The sequence below is a fragment of the Babylonia areolata genome, chromosome 3, assembly GCF_041734735.1.
Source record: "Babylonia areolata isolate BAREFJ2019XMU chromosome 3, ASM4173473v1, whole genome shotgun sequence".
NCBI classification, from domain to species: Eukaryota; Metazoa; Mollusca; class Gastropoda; order Neogastropoda; family Buccinidae; genus Babylonia; species Babylonia areolata.
Genome location: NC_134878.1, coordinates 64,041,619 through 64,059,140, shown reverse-complemented (window position 1 = coordinate 64,059,140; position 17,522 = coordinate 64,041,619). Strand labels below are relative to the sequence as shown.

Sequence of the window (17,522 nt, the reverse complement as noted above, 5' to 3'; positions counted from 1 at the left end):
TCCAGTTACGTTCAAAATTATAGTTACTGACGTCAGTGTTTCTGTTCTTGAGCAGGCGTGGCTATGACACCCGTAAGCTTGACAGTAAATAGAAATGTGATCACTGTCAAGACTCACTGTTAACATCAGAGGACGGTAAATAGAAATGTGATCATTGTCAAGACTCGCTGTTCACATCAAAGGACAGTAGATAGAAATGTGATCATTGTCAAGACTCGCTGTTCACATCAAAGGACAGTAGATAGAAATGTGATCATTGTCAAGACTCGCTGTTCACATCAAAGGACAGTAGATAGAAATGTGATCATTGTCAAGACTCACTGTTCACATCAGAGGACGGTAAATAGAAAGGTGATCATTGTCAAGACTCGCTGTTCACATCAAAGGACAGTAAATAGAAATGTGATCATGGACAGTAAATAGAAAGGTGATCATTGTCAAGACTCGCTGTTCACATCAAAGGACAGTAGATAGAAATGTGATCATTGTCAAGACTCACTGTTCACATCAGAGGACGGTAAATAGAAAGGTGATCATTGTCAAGACTCGCTGTTCACATCAGAGGACGGTAAATAGAAAGGTGATCATTGTCAAGACTCGCTGTTCACATCAGAGGACGGTAAATAGAAAGGTGATCATTGTCAAGTCTCGCTGTTCACATCAGAGGACGGTAAATAGAAAGGTGATCATTGTCAAGACTCGCTGTTCACATCAGAGGACGGTAAATAGAAAGGTGATAATTGTCAAGACTCGCTGTTCACAACAAAGGACATTAAAAAAATGAGTAAAGAAGTAAATAACCACAAATAGATAAATAAAGACTGAGGGGAAATGACATTGTCGATGATGAACCATAACTGGATCAGCCGGATTGGGAATACCTAGTGGGTCAATATTAGTCATTTTAAGAAAGGAACACACACACACACACACACACACACACACACACACACTGCGGAACGCCAGAATAGATATAGAAAAGAAAAGTGGGTAGAGTATAGAATATTATGTTCTTCCTTTCTAAGCGTCTCCAACGAGTTGACAATGTAAAAATAAGAAAAGAAAAAACAACAACAAAAATTCCCAGAACGGAAAGCCACACACCAGTGCCCTGTCGTACGATCCATGATACTGCACAGCGCATATGGGTAACCAGCACGTTCCTTTTTTCATCCTTAAGGTCAGTGTGACGTTACCATTTCACTTGCGACCAGAAAAAAAGCGCGGGATTTAATTCTTTTTTTTGGAGTGTTTTGTCAGTATCCAGATATATAATTGAAACGGACTGCTTTTACCGTCAGAGACCTTCACCTCTGACCCTTCGGGAAAGGTGAAGGTAGATGCGGGATTTTTTTTATGTAATCTAAACGGATAGAGAATTAAAATGAAAACGAAAACAACTTGTTTAGTTAAAAAAAACAACAGCAACAACAACAACAACAACAACAAAGACACATAAATGTATCCGAAATGTCGAAGAGAAAGAAGGGACTTGTAAACTGATCGTCGACATTTGAAACCAAGTGGCCAAGTTTCTTCCTCACATAGTGGCAACACAAAACAATCACCCTCTCCCCCCAAACATATAAGAATACACACACTCTTTTCCCATCTACATCTATCTCTGTCTCCCTTCCTCTGTCTCTCTCCATCTTTCTCTTCATCTTTCCCTCTCTCTCTCCCTCCCTCTCTCTCTATCTCCCTCTTTCTCTCTCTCCCTCCCTCTTTCTCTCTCTTCCCCCCTCTCTCTCCCTCTTTCTCTCTCTCCCCCTCTCTCTCTCCCTCTCACTGTCTCTCTCTTACTGTCTCTCTCCCACTCTCTCTCTCCCTCTTTCTCTCTCTCTCCCTCTCTCTCTCCCCCCCCCCCCCCCCTCTTTCTCTCTCTCACTCTCCCTCTCTCTCTATATATATATCTTTCTCCCTCTCCCCCCCCTCTCTCTCTCCTACACATTCAGAAAGAAAGACGAGGAGTCAGACACACGGTCAGGTAGAAACAAGAAGACGAACACACTGGCAACGAATAATGCAAGGACTAAACGTGGCAGACGAAAATAGATCCATCAAATTGCTGTGGGGGTGGGCAGGGGGGTGGAGTGGGGGAGAGACGAACGGAGAATGAGAGGGAGGTGGGGGGCGGATGGGGGTGGGGGGGTCAGAAACTTTGGACGAGTTTCGATCGATCAATCAATAGGAAGGAGGGGGTGGGATAGGGGTGAGGTGGGGGATGGGGTTGGTGGTGGTGGTGGGGGAGGGAGGGGTCGATGATGTTGCTTGCGGAATCTAAGGCTTTTTTTTTCATTTTCTTTTTCTCAGGGGTTCTGTAAGTTTTCAATAAAGCGTTGCTTCTCTCTCTATGTCTGCCTGTCTGTCTGTCTGTCTGTCTGTCTCTCTCTCGCCTTTTCTTGAAATTAAACTTCGTATTGCATTCAGCCGGAAAATGTCACTTTTTTCCAGCGAATATTCGAAAATCTCTATCCTTATCTTTGTTGGACAGTCTGCCTGTCCGTGCCTCATATTTGTATTCCCATTTTGTATGATATGCACAGGTCCAGAGCTTATTGAAAGTTTGGATTGCATTGTGTTCAAGAGAGGCTTCCGTCTCGCGTTTTGGATTGCGAACGTGACGTGACGGTGATACAATAGAATCGTCTTTGCGCATGGTCGTTAGTAGTGGGTCGAGTCGAGGGTGGGACAGCTATACTGGAATCGTCCATCGTTATGACGCCTGCCTTGATTTGTGTTCTGTTAGAGGGGAGGGCAGAGATCGTGGAATCATGGAATCATTCTCACGCCACTGCGAACAGACTGCAGTATTGATGACCACCTCGCACTTCAACAGCACTGTGTGGCAAGCAAACGAAATCGCCCTCGTGGCAAGCTCGGCATAAGCGTAAGCGTCATGGTTTGCGAATAATATGCAGATAACGTACGGGAATGGATTCGTCCTTACATTTGACTTCTCATGATGTGTGAAGAACAGTCAAAATGGAATCGCCATTCCATGTGATTCCCTGGATCGGTCAGTCTGTGTTGTTGTTAGCCAGAAATTGGTCAGGAGAAGAAGGGGAGAGGCAAGAATGGAATCGTCATTCTGTCAGACAGTCAGCACACGGTTTTTGTTCTTTTTAACCCAGTAATCAACGTATGGGGCATAGGTGAGAGCTGGCTATTTGCATGTTGGCGGGGGAGGGGGAAGAGCTTTAGGGGGGGTTGGGGGGGAGTTGAGGGGGGCTGATTGGGAGTGATCCATCGTCGCACATACCCCCGTCACGTACCCCCCGAAAACGGGTTATGGCTGCGTCATATATGGCATGGTAAAAACGGAAACACACATAAAAGTCCTCTCATAGATAAGGGGTGAATGTGGGAGTCGCAGCCCCCGAAGGCAGGAAGAAAAGAAAGAAATTTGCGCGTACAGAACTGGAAACGCGCTGGTAAGGTCCTTTGCCATCCGTCTGGGACCAGCAAAACTTGAAGAGCACGTGCGCTTTAAGCCCGACACGCACGCTTGTTGACTCATCAGAAACGCACCGTGTGTTACAGGCTGAAATCTGTCCTGACGCCGCAGCTGACGGTCAAGAAATGACTCCGAAAACCAAGAGACAATGAGAGAAGACATTAATTTACCAACAGTCGTTCATGACATTTACTGACAATTTGTTGGTTTTGGGAAGGTTTTTTAAGAGCGGAAGCTTGGGGCGCAGTTCAGTTTTTACTTTGGCATTTATATTTATCTTTATATTGATCTGTACTTTCAGCAGAATTCCACTCTCCATACATGAAACATCTTGTACCTGTGACGACATATTCCTGACAAAAAACAACAACAAAACAACACACACACACATACACACACACAGACACGCACACATACACACACACACACACACACACACACACACACACACACACACACACACTGGGAACCCTGTTTGTTCTGATTCACTAACGTTACTTCATGCAGTATCGCGAAGATCAGATATTTTTTATCCTCCCCCACACACCATTACTGAAGCCCCGCAAAAGATGTCGGCGATATCGTCGAACTGAACATCTTTCCACACACAAAGGCTGGTGGGGAAAGGTGGAAGGGGAGGGAGCTGGGTGTGGGGGGCGGGGGTGGGGGGTGGGGGTGGGGGGTAGCAACGTCTGGGCGCCACGTTGTCTTCACGTGCAGGGACCGAGGTGTGTGTGTGAGCCGGGGTTCCCATTGGTCCTGAGGATGACGGATTGTCTGTCCACCGCCATCGTCATTTGGGTATGATACCGTCGTCCTTGTCAATGTCCAGACAGCTTCAGATCCGGCTAAGCCCCCCCCCCCCCCACCCCTCCCTCCCCGGCTGTAGTCTTCTCTCTTGTTCACACACACACACACACACACACACACCACACACACGCACACACACACACAGTGAACTGAGCCAGCATGTATTTGTTCAGCTGGGCAATGAACAGTGATAGTCATGCTTTTTTTCGGGGAGGAGGGGGGTAGGGGTGCACAGTGTTTTGTATGGGTAGGGAGAGGGGGGCGTAGGAAGGAAATCTGCTGTTTGAAAGCTGTTTATCTCCTTGAATCGCCATTACCAAAGACCTGGAAACACACACACACACACACACAGGTAGAAGGGACGGAAGGGTAGCATAACGTGTTTCAATGAGCACAGTGGCATGTCGCGCCATGCATGGTGACTGACCTCCCCTTTTGGAGGCACCCCTTGTTCACAGAGGATGTTGGAGAAATTCCACCCTCCCTTGCCTCCCTTCCCTCTGCACACAGCCATGTCAGTGAATCCTCAACGGTTTCAGTTTTTCAAGGAGGTGTCACCGCCTTCGGACAAATCCAACAGGCAACACCCCATCTGCTAGGCAGATGCCTGACTCAACGCGCTTGTCACCACTTGAGTGCATGCATAGGTATTCGTGTCCTGATCACAGTGCAGTTCTTCGTCAGAGTTTTGCCAGAGGGCAACACTTAGTTGTACCACGTCTTCTTTTTCAGTGCGCCCAGTGCGTGCTACACACGGAGCCCTCGATTTGTCGCCTCACCCCAATAACTAGACGCTCGGTTTGAGTTTCCTGTCAGACTTGGGAGCAAGGGTGAGACCGGGTTTCGAACCCAGGCCCTGAGGGACACTGTAATGACAGATAAGCGCCTTAACTGTTCGACAGACCAGGCCCGCGTGAATCCTCTTTCACACAAAGTCAGTCGCATCGTCCGACAGGCTTCGGCAGTTTCCAGGCTGTTTGGAAAACCCGCTATACTGCTGGTGGTGATGGGAACAGTCCGCATTATTTTACGACAGAAACAGGCTAATCAACAGTTGTGCAGAAATCGTAATCGTTCAACTTGATAAACAGCATATGGAAATAAATATAAGTAAATACATACATTAAAAAATATATATATCACAAAATAAGCCGGTACGTAATGATTGAGTTTAGTAAAACCGGTACGTAATGACTGAGTTTAGTAAAACCGGTACGTAATGATTGAGTAAAGTAAACAGTTTAGTAAAACCGGTACGTAATGATTGAGTAAAGTAAACAGTTTAGTAAAAACCGGTACGTAATGATTGAGTAAACAGTTTAGTAAAACCGATACGTAATGATTGAGTAAAGTAAACAGTTTAGTAAAACCGGTACGTAATGATTGAGTAAACAGTTTAGTAAAACCGGTACGTAATGATTGAGTAAACAGTTTAGTAAAACCGGTACGTAATGATTGAGTAAAGTAAACAGTTTAGTAAAACCGGTACGTAATGATTGAGTAAAGTAAACAGTTTAGTAAAACCGGTACGTAATGATTGAGTAAACAGTTTAGTAAAACCGGTACGTAATGATTGAGTAAACAGTTTAGTAAAACCGGTACGTAATGATTGAGTAAAGTAAACAGTTTAGTCAAAACCAGTACGTAATGATTGAGTAAAGTAAACAGTTTAGTCAAAACCGGTACGTAATGATTGAGTAAAGTAAACAAAACAAAATAATGGATAAATAAACGAGTATCAAAATAAACGAGAAATGAATGAATAGAAAGGTAAAAAGTAGATAAACAGACAAATGACTCCAATAAACAGAATGAAGCCCACTGTCTCTTCTGCTGTTCATGTGATGTGACTCCTACCCACCTGTTCACCGCGCATTTAGCGTCCTGGGTTTGTCTGTTTCACGGTCTGTCCGTGTGTGTGTGTGTGTGTGTGTGTGTGTGCGCCCTGCGGTGTTTCTGTGCGTGTCCGCGTGTGTGTGTGTGTGTGTGTGTGTGTGCGCCCTGCGGTGTTGTGTGGTGTCCGCGGGGTGGGCATATCGATTGTCGGCTGTTCGCACGTGGTCACATAATTATAGCATCAGCTCGGCTCTCGTTCGGGGATCAGATTCTTTTTCTTCTACTTTCTGACAGAAATCTTTTTTCTGTTTTTTTTTTTTTCCATTCTCTGGAAGTATTCTTGTCAGTTCTTTGGGGGTGGAGATGAAGCATGTGTTATATATACATATCTATGTGTGTATATATATATATATATATATATGTGTGTGTGTGTGTGTGTGTGTGTGTGTGTGTGTATTCAAGTATGTATATGTGTGTGTGTGTGTGTGTGTGTGTGTGTTGTGCGTGGGGGCCCGTGCATGAGAAAGTGAGGAAAGGAACTAGAGCGAGGGACTCTTGTATATGTGAAGGCCTCGATCTCTCCATCTCGATTCCAGTATGTGTAAGTTTGTCTGTCTGTCTGTCTCTGTCTCTCTCTGAGCTTGCGCGCGCATTTCATTTTCGTTTTTGTTGTTGAATGTTGCTGTTAAGGCGGTTGTGTAATATAATACAGTTATGGCCTCTTGTGTTACATTGACTGACAGTGTTCCGTTGACGTCAGTCACACAAAATTCTCTCGCCTTCAGGCCTGCCGTCAAATGACGATGTTGTGTTCGGAATTACTCTTGAGAGGGGGTTCAAAATAGGTCATAGTGATGATAAATAGTATATATATATATATATATATATATATATATATATATATAAGCAGTGGAAGGCGATGCAGCTCTTGTCTTTACAGAAGATCTCTGAATTCTTTTTTTTAATATGGTACAGTATATATCCGATACGACAAATGATTTTTATGCTGATGTTGCTTTCATTATTCGTCATGTTGTGTGTAGATAAAAGTTAATGGTCCTGTTGTTTGTAGATAAAATTAATGGTCATGTCAGTCCATTCGTCTTCGTGGCGCCACAATTGCAGACTTTATTTTTTTATTTTCATTTTTTTTTTTTTTTTTAATTCATTTTAGATATTTTTCTTTTTTAATGCATTTTGATTTAAGAGACTCCAGTTTGTTGAATTTCTTGCATGTAAAAACCAACTGCCCTTGAAAATCGTGATGTTAACCGTTTATTTTGTTTATCTATTTATCTTAGTTTATTTATTTGTTTGTTTATTGATTTCCTCATTCATTTACGAAATTGCTTCTTGCAAAAAACAAAAAAAACAAAACAAACAAAATTACTTCTTGCACAAAAACATGTCAAGACTCGTGTCGGATGTTTTCCAGGCTTTTAGTTTGAAATAGAGATCATCATTATTTTTTAGTTATCTCCGGCACACTAACATTAAACAATAACCAAACCAAGAAAGCAACTGTCTGCTGACTACTGAGGCACATTTTTTAACCTCGTCGAGTTCACTGAAAACGAGTCAAGCAAATTTGGCTGTTACATTGAATGTGGACAGAACAGGTGAGCTTTTTCGAAGCTGTTGTGTCAATTGGATGCCAGCAATTGTTATCTGTCATTTAAAAAACAAACAAACAAAAAACAAAAAAACCACGACAGTAGCGAGTGATTTTATGGTGTTTTATTTTATTTTTAGTTGTTGGGTAATTTAATTTCATAGAAAATTACTTAAGAATAAACAGAATAAAAGACCGCAAAGGAAGGGAGGTGTACAATTCTTGGAATAGCGAGATTGCCGGTTGGTTTCTCAAAAAGCGTGCAAAGCGTGCACGTTGACGCGCGGACTAGACATCACTGTCGTTTGGTAGACCAAGCGCGGCCAACCTTCATGAACAAATGGAGGAGACAAAGAGCTGGTGACAATGTGAACAACTTGCTATTTCCAGTTGGAATCAGTGAATGGATACTGCTTCAAAGGTACGGAAATTTAAATGTTTAATTCCCAGCATAATTGGTTTGAGCGTAGAAATTTCATTGCTTTTTCTTTGTTTTTTTTGTTTTGCGTAGTTGGTTGTCGTGGTTGCTTTTGGTTTTGGACGAAAATGACTCAGTGGAATGTTTTCCGAAGCTCTTGACCAAATTTCTTTGCTGACGAGTTTCCATTTTGGCTTTTGTGATGTGTTGTTACGGGTACATAGTTGAAGTTTGAGCTGAATTGGGACAACACAGTGACAGTTAACTTCCACTGATAGTGATAAACTGGGAAAGCTATACGGGTTGAGAAATATTCAGAAATGGTGACATACACAGTTTACACACATTTGTGCCGGCTGCTCTCTCTCTCTCTCTGTCGTCTGCGTTTGCCTGTCGATGTGTTTTAACACACACACACGCACGCACACACACACACACACACACTAACAGAATGATATTAATGATAATAGAGGTCTATGTAGCGCCTTAACACTCAAGCGCTTTACAGTAACTGCAGAAAGTAATACCAAACAGTAATAATATAATTATGGTGTATGACGCAAAAGTAAATAACAACACGCACACACACACACACACACACACAAATAAGTACACCCACCCGCCCACCCATCCTAACACCGAAACACACACACACACACACATACACGCACACACAAGAATAAATACTCACCCACCCTAACACCGAAACGAACGCACGCACGCACACACACACACACACACACACACGCACACGCACACACAAGAATAAATACCCACCCTAACACCGAAACACACACACACACACACATGCGCGCGCGCGCACTGATAATTATACCCATACGCACTGATATCAAAGCATATAATTACATACACAGTGACGGAGACAGAATCAAAGTTCCCATACCATGCAGTTGTGAAAACGGGTAAAATAAAAATGCTGACTTTGTGATCCACTACATTGCGTGATCAAGACTGTTTTCCTTTCTCCCATTTTTTCCCCCTTTAAATTCGTTTTGATTAATTTACGTGTTCGGATTTACGGCCACCAGACACACAGACTGGTTTTTGAAGACAAGGCAAAACATTCAATGCATTCGATACAGAGTTGTTAATTTCAAAGGACTTTGAGAGTATATAATAGCACGCTATTTTATGGAACAAAGAGGTGACTGTTTAGATGTTTCATTACTACCGCCGCTGCTACAACTGCTACTACTACATGGTGGTGGTGCTGCTACTACTACTAGTACCACCACGACATTTTATATCCATCTGACATAAACATATCATGGTCACGCAAACCAATTAATCAAATAAAAATTAATAAGTATCATCTACAACCACCCTAAGAATAATTTGCTAACTTGAGATCTATATCGTTTGTCTGTCATTAAAAAAGGAACTGCAAGCCAGAAAACGCTTGAGAAATTTGGAAAGTCATGAAAAACTAATTCCTATGTCCCACTCTTCCGCTCTTCCCTCCAGCTCGGGGGGGTTGGGGAAGAGGTCCTGTCTTGTGAATACATTGCTCCGCCTTTTATAGCTCTTCTCTCTGCTTGTTTTATTTCCTTTCTTGACGAGCCAGTAATCCGACTGGTGTGTTAACGTTATGCATATATGTTTATTGTACCCAGCTTGTGACAGATCGACAAAGAATTCTGTTGTTTTGGGGTGGTTTTTTTTTTTTTTTTTCCTTTTCTTTCTCGCCTCTCTTTCTTGCTTCCTCTGCGTGTATGTATGTGTTGGTATGTGTGTGCGCGTGAGAGTGCATGCACGAGCAGAACAATATTATGTGTATTGGATTTAATCACTCGAATACAGATGTCTCCTGCTACGGGTTTTGGGTTACTTATCTATGCGATGGGAAATCGCAGAGGTTTCATCTGCATATTCATAGCCAGTCGGCAGGCCGCGGAGTGCGAAAATACGACCATAAATCTTTCCTTCAGTACTGACTCCTCCGTTGTGGCCAGCAAGCTGTGGAATATGTGTGTACCTTTGGGGCAATCGCGAGCGTGGTAAATAAATATAAATATGTATGAACATGACATCTTAACTTGAAAGGTTTCAAAAGGTAACCTTTGTAATGAATATTTGACTGTAATGCCGCGTTTTGTGTTATTGTTGGTATGGTTTCCCGTGTTTTGTTTTGCCCTTTTCTTCTTTACCATTCTTTTTCTTTCATTTGCTCGTGATGTATGCCTTTGATTCATTCATGGCAAAATTGTCAACTTCCCTTTGTTTTTCTGGCCCCCTCCCGCTGTCCTATTATCTGTATTTTGCCCAGTAATTGACTTCAGAGCTGAATGGTTTTGGAAGCTGACGGTTTAGATAGAACTTTGAATTTTACTGTCAGAGCAGTTATCTCTGTATCAACGATTTTGTTTTGTATCGTGGAGCGATTTAACAGTGTTGTGACATGTGATCAGAGAGACAGAGCGAGCGAGCGAGAGAGAGAGAAGTTGGGTCGGGGAGGGGGAGTGTTTTATTGACCTTTGGTATGTTTTGCTCTTTTCTTCCTGTGAGTTTGTTGGTGAGGGGTGGACGTGTGTTTGTGTGCCCGTTGTGTGAGATCCTGAGGGCTGTGTGGCTGACAGTTCACTCCCCATGTTTGCACTCTGTGTCGGTTCTCTCCCTTCCTGTGGGCTGTGTGGCTGACAGTTCACTCCCCATGTTTGCACTCTGTGTCAGTTCTCTCCCTTCCTGTGGGCTGTGTGGCTGACAGTTCTCTCCCCATGTTTGCACTCTGTGTCGGTTCTCTCCCTTCCTGTGGGCTGTGTGGCTGACAGTTCTCTCCCCATGTTTGCACTCTGTGTCGGTTCTCTCCCTTCCCGAGGCTTGTGTTATGGGTTGTTGTCACTTCCTTCTGTGTTCTCTTTTCTCTGTGTGTCTGGGTCTGTTCCCCTTCTTTGTCTGTCTGTGTGGGTCTGTTCCCCTTCTTTGTCTCTGTGGGTCTGTTCCCCTTCTTTGTCTGTGTGGGTCTGTTCCCCTTCTTTGTCTGTGTGGGTCTGTTCCCCTTCTTTGTCTGTCTGTGTGGGTCTGTTCCCCTTCTTTGTCTGTCTCTGTGGGTCTGTTCCCCTTCTTTGTCTGTCTCTGTGGGTCTGTTCCCCTTTGTGTGGGTCTGTTCCCCTTCTTTGTCTGTGTGGGTCTGTTCCCCTTCTTTGTCTGTCTCTGTGGGTCTGTTCCCCTTCTTTGTCTGTCTGTGTGGGTCTGTTCCCCTTCTTTGTCTGTCTGTGTGGGTCTGTTCCCCTTCTTTGTCTGTGTGGGTCTGTTCCCCTTCTTTGTCTGTCTGGGTCTGTTCCCCTTCTTTGTCTGTGTGGGTCTGTTCCCCTTCTTTGTGTGGGTCTGTTCCCCTTTGTCTGTGTGGGTCTGTTCCCCTTCTTTGTCTGTGTGTGTGGGTCTGTTCCCCTTCTTTGTCTGTGTGGGTCTGTTCCCCTTCTTTGTCTGTCTGTGTGGGTCTGTTCCCCTTCTTTGTCTGTCTGTGGGTCTGTTCCCCTTCTTTGTCTGTGTGGGTCTGTTCCCCTTCTTTGTCTGTCTGTGTGGGTCTGTTCCCCTTCTTTGTCTGTCTCTGTGGGTCTGGGTCTGCGTCCCTTCTTTGTCTCTTTCCTCTCTCTCTCTCTCTCTCTCTCTCTCTCTCTCTCACATCCAGCCATCCTTTGAACGTAACGTCTCCTTTTCCCAGACATACCTGTCTCGTTCCGCAGTGCATTCATTCTGATTTCTCCTGCCTTCGCTCCTTATGCCCCCCGTGGTTTCCCTTTGTCCACACGTGTCTGCTTACCTCCCTCTTCACTGTCAGTCGCCTTTGTCCCTCCTCCCCGCGCACGTCCAACACACGCACACATATTCACGTGCACACATATTCTTTCTTCTCTCTCTCTCTCTCTCTCTCTCTCTCTCTCTCACATACACAAATATAACAAAACAAACTCACAGAAGCACGTAGACACACAAAGCTATTATATTGTGTGTGTCATTGCATTCATACCCCAGTGGTCCATGTGACCCTGACCCTTTCGTTATACCCTGTGTCTGTTCGCTTGAGTGTGTTCACGGATTTTTTTTTTTTTTAAACTCTGGACAATATACTGTTCCTCATCTTTCATAGTATTTGGCTGTTGGATTTTGGTTTTCCGAGTTATGAATGTGGTGGTTTTGAATTTTCGAAAACAAACAATAATGTCAACTTTCATCAAATAAAACACAATCAAAAGTGCGGAGGTGTTGTGCTGTGTGGAAGAGCCTTCTGTATGTTTCTACCTATCTGGCGCTCGGTCTCTGTCTCCCACTGTCTGTCTCTAATTGTGTATGTGTGCGTATGCACATGTGTATATCTATACATGTAGGCTTTGATTGCACAAAGTTGATAGTATGGCTTTCTATCCACACTTTTTCTCCTTCAAGATGTACTGGACACGCACATGGTGCACGCGCGCACACACGAGACAAGCAAAAGCACACCCAGTGAAGGGAACTTGTTCATTTATTACCAAGTGAAATAGCAGTAACCATGCAGCAAAGCGCCCCTGCATCTGTGGGCTGGACACTCGACATCACATCAAATGACATTCAACACACGGGGCATGGACACAACGCCAGGTAAAAACAATCAAGATACGTTTCAAACGGCCGTTTGGTAGCCGTTAAAATCATGGGGAAGGTTGCAACAATCATGATTACACCTTTCTTTTTTTCACAACAAGACACTCATCATTACACCAAAAAACGCGGAATTCGTGTGGAAAAACACGTGACACTCTCAGAAAGAAATAGTCCAGTGTATTCAGTATGACAACGTGTGCTTGGTCAAACATGAATTCACAAGGATCCAGCAATTCGGATAAATGTTGGCATCAAAGATGAACATTCACATTATTGGGTAAAAATCGGAACGTGCTCACATTTGTCATGATCAGTGCGTTTTAAAACGTATTGCATAATTATGATTGAGGCTGGCCTACGTGATTTAAAAAAAAAAAAAAAAAAAAAAGAAGAAGAAGAAAACTTCATTCGTGTAGTTAAGATCAGATTCGTTAGTGCTGAATATGTTGGAGTTCGTTTTGCTTATCTGTCGTCAATAATCGGCCCACATTATCTTTTGATGCTTCAAATATCGGTTTTCAGTTATTGACAACACAGTTAGCCATCATCACTGGAACAGGTTCACACTGGATTTATATTGATGCACTGCAAGGGAACAGTTAAATGTTTGGAATATCTGGTTATATTGCCAAAACAATTATCCATCATTTGAATAGATGCACAATTGATGTATATTTATGCAGTGCAAGTGAAAAGTTCTTCCCCGTGGCAGATTTTCTTTCCAGAGTCGAATCAATGATAAGTGAATACATCCACGTTAAAAGTCTTCAGTCTCAAGGCCAGAAACTCTGCCCCAGCCCTTTCTGCGGGGTGGTTAAGGGCCTAGCGATAAAATGGCGAGGGGAGCTTGGGGGCGGGGGGGAAGGGGGGCGTGGGAGACATCTTCAAGGGAGGGAACTTGTGACAGAAGCCATTTTGTTGCCAGAATTGGTCCAGGACTTGGGAGAGAGTCAGGAAGAAAGATCGTCTGCGTTTAGCTGCTGGCTGTTGGGGTCATGACGGATGTTTGTGCGTTACAGACATGACAGCTGACCGAGTTTGGGGGTGGGGCGGGGGGCGTCATTATGGCTTGGCTGGAGAGTAAAAATCGCAAGCTGTACTTAAGGGAAAGAACGAACAAAAAATAAGAGCGAGTCAAAAAGTTAGTCGCAGCACGCACGCACGCACCCACAGTGCTTTAGAATGGTGATTTAATGGAGACTGGTCATCAGAGTATCAGCCCCATCCTCCCTTCCCCCTCCGCACCCCCAGCCCCCAGGTTTCATGCGCAAAGAATTGTAGAAATGTAGGTCTATGTATTACCATGGTCCCTACAGTAACTGTCTTGGGAAAGTTGTCAGTATATTCCATCTCTGCCCCTGTCCAGCCTCCCAAGTGATGCCGTCAGCATTCAGCGTCTCCACACAGACTGCACAACTCCACAGCAAGCGTGGCATCAGAAAGACAACCTGCAGACGGAATTCCAAAATGACGACACTGTGTGTTTTGATGCCAAGATAACATGATCTACAAACCGCCAGAACGTGGTCCATGGACGTCAGTGTGGAAACAAGAGAGAGCTGGTCACACGAGGCAACTTGTGTCCCATCGTGTTGTGTGCAACTTCCTCGACACAGCTCAGTACTTTCCAGTTCTGATGACGCTTGTCGATTGAAGAGGAAGATTCAGTTTCATTTTGTTTCTCAAGGAGGCGTCACTGCGTTCGGACAATCCCATATACGATACATCACATCTGTTAGATAGATGCCTGAGCCTGGCCAGCTCTGTGTACATATCAGAGTGGACTTCTATAGATTTTTGCTAGAAAGCAAGAGTTGTGTTGCCACGGGTTCTTTTTCAGTGTGCAAAATGCGTGTGGCACAAGAGACCTCGGTTTATCGTCTCGTCCCAATGACTAGACACTTAGTTTGATTTTCCAGTCAAACTTTAAAGAAGGGTCGAGACTGAGATTCGAACCCAGACCCTCACAGACACTGTATTGACAGATAAGCGTCTTAACTAGTCAGCCACCTTCCTCCCTGTCCAAGAAAGAAGTCGAAGAGTCGACAGGAAAACAAAAAAATTCAGGCAGAAAATCTGTATGATAGAAGTATGTCCTCAGATGAGTCAAAAGTTCTGGCAATCGGCTTGGACAATGTTCGCAGCAAAACAGACTCAACCAAAGAAAAGCTGCTCAGCTGAATTTGTTTGCAGTACATGGAACTTTGTCCTTGGTACCACCGTCTGCAGTGTTAGTCTCTAGCTCAGTAGTGCTTGCTGCAGTGCACCCGTGTGTGTGTTTATCAATAGGTCTTCTACAGCACTCAGTGGTCTCACTAGGCTTGCCACAACATCAGACTGAATATTACAGCCAGTAGTTTTATGGTGAAGTATCTATTGTGTTGTATTACTTTGTGTCTCACCATATCTCGCTGTGTGAAATTCGGGCTGCCACAGTACAGCGCCACCCTTGTGTATATATATATATATATATATATATATGTATGTATGTACACACACACACACACACACACACACACACACACACACACACACGTATTTGTATTTCTTATCACAGCAGATTTTTCTCTGTGTGAAATTTGGGCTGCTCTCCCCAGGGAGAGTGCGTCACTACACTTCAGCGCCACCCTCTTTTTTTTGTATTTTTTTCCTGCGTGCAAATTTATTTGTTTTTCATATATATATATATATATATATATAATGTCTGCAAATGTGTTTGATTATCAAGTGGAATATTGAAACGGATGTTTGCCAGGGACAGCCTTTTGCTACTGTGGGTTCTTTTCGCTCACTGATGTCGCACTGCTTACGGAACCTTGGTTTTATCATCTCCTCTGAATGACTAGCACCCAGACCACCACTCAAGGTCTGAAAGGAGGGATGGGAGTAACAGAAAAAAAAAATATCGATCCCACAGTGGGATTCGAACTGGTGATCACTGGCTTTCCACTGGGTCGACTGTGTGTAATCGCTGCATCATGTGTTCGGATTGCAGATGGTTGGAAGAGCGGCACACACCTGTCATGTACCCCCCCCCCCCCTCCCTGCCTCCTGTGACATCACGATGCCAGACGTGAGGGAGTGGTGTGACTTCATCCACAGCCCGTGTCTGTGAACGCCGTGTCTGCAGTGCGGAGTATCAGGTAACTTGTGTGCTGCTGTGGCACGTGTTTTGGGCATCGACTTGGGGCGTTTTGCAGTTGTTGTGGGCGCTCTCTCTCTCTCTCTCTCTCACACACACACACACACACACACACACACACACACACACACATACGCACGCACACACACCGGCACAAGCACGTGTGCTAAAGAATTCCATTTCCTCGTGTTCGTTGACACATTCGCTCTTTAGTTCAGTACTTTTCATCACCAACAACAACAGCGGCGGCGATCTTGTAATGCCCTTCCCTTTTGTCCCGGCGGAAGGGAATCTTTGGTGAAAGAGGGATTTTTTTTTATTCAGCCGTTTCTGTGTTTGTGAGTTCTGAAACTTAACAGTTAACGGCAAGCGACGGTGGAACTATGTAAAATGATAGAAGCGATTTTCGCCATTGTTTTTTTGTTTGTTTGTTTGTTTGTTTTTAGGACATAAACGCACGTACAAACACTCTCATGCTCACTCTCAAGGACGGTCGGTCAATCCACAAAACCGCCATGACATCACCCGACCCCTCAAACACACAACCAGAGACAAAGCACTGTAAGAATACGTTTGTATTGAGTGAATAGTCGGTTGATTGATTTTCCAGTTGACTGATTGATTCTGATCAGAAGCGTGATCAGTTCAGCGCGTCAGATCAATCATAGACGGCTATTTTCAAAAACATGGATATGTAGAATTGTTTACATGGTGTTTTCAGTGCGAATGATTTGTTGTATGTTGACAGCAGTTTGTGGCTGCACACACAGCGCATTGTCACGAACAGTCACGTACGGGGTGCAGGGGAGACAAATCACGGTGCTACCACACTGATGGCAGGAGCGGGGAATGTGAAGGGAGGCTCTCATAGTTCTGCTGACTAAACGCAGAAACAAATTTCACACACACACACACACACACAGTGGAAGAGAGAAACAGTGCTTGTGTGAAAACAAAAAAACCGACCTGTTTTCTGTGGCGACTGATCGGAGACCGACCAGACAGAGGACGGGACCCTGAACACAAGTCCTGAGAAGGAAAACCAAGCAAGCCTGAGAAACGAGAGCCTGTGGAAATCAGCCATTTAGACACGTGTGGCCCTCACTACACAGAAACAACGCCTAAAGGGGCAAAAAATATCAGTAAGAAACATAGCCAGTACCCGCGGCAAGACTAATGGAAACGACACCCGATTCGCTCTGGGTTTTCCCCCCACGAGTGCTATTGTAAGACTGATTTAGACTGACCACTACAAAACAAAAACCGAAAAACAAAAAAAAGGGGGGGGGGGAGTTAACATGACACTGACAGGAAAAACATTATTACTGATATTATTCATTATGTTGCATCGCCGCTTTCTTGTGCGTTATGAGATTGTGTTACAGATTGACGTAAGCTTACAGTTTGGCCTACAGCAAAGCGAGAGCTGAATGTCCAGTGGTTTCTCCATTGCAGTCGGAAGTCATTTACAGCTTGGTCGTTTATGGAGGACCGTGACTCGGAAACTGGGAGGCAAGATTGCACTGGCTCTTGGTGTTGTAGCCTCAGCTGGCCTTCAGGAGCCATCCCAGCGCCGACGGTCCCGAAACCCTCTTGGCCAGTGTGGATGTAACATGGGCAAGACGCTCTCCACTAATCAAATTCT

At 44.3% G+C, this 17,522-nt stretch overlaps 1 protein-coding gene across 1 annotated transcript in view; it reads right to left on the bottom strand.

The window, feature by feature from the left end:
• LOC143280407 (uncharacterized) overlaps positions 1–17,522 on the bottom strand; it is a 52,583-nt gene that overhangs the window by 773 nt on the left and 34,288 nt on the right. The gene's annotated exons all lie outside the window — the stretch shown is intronic.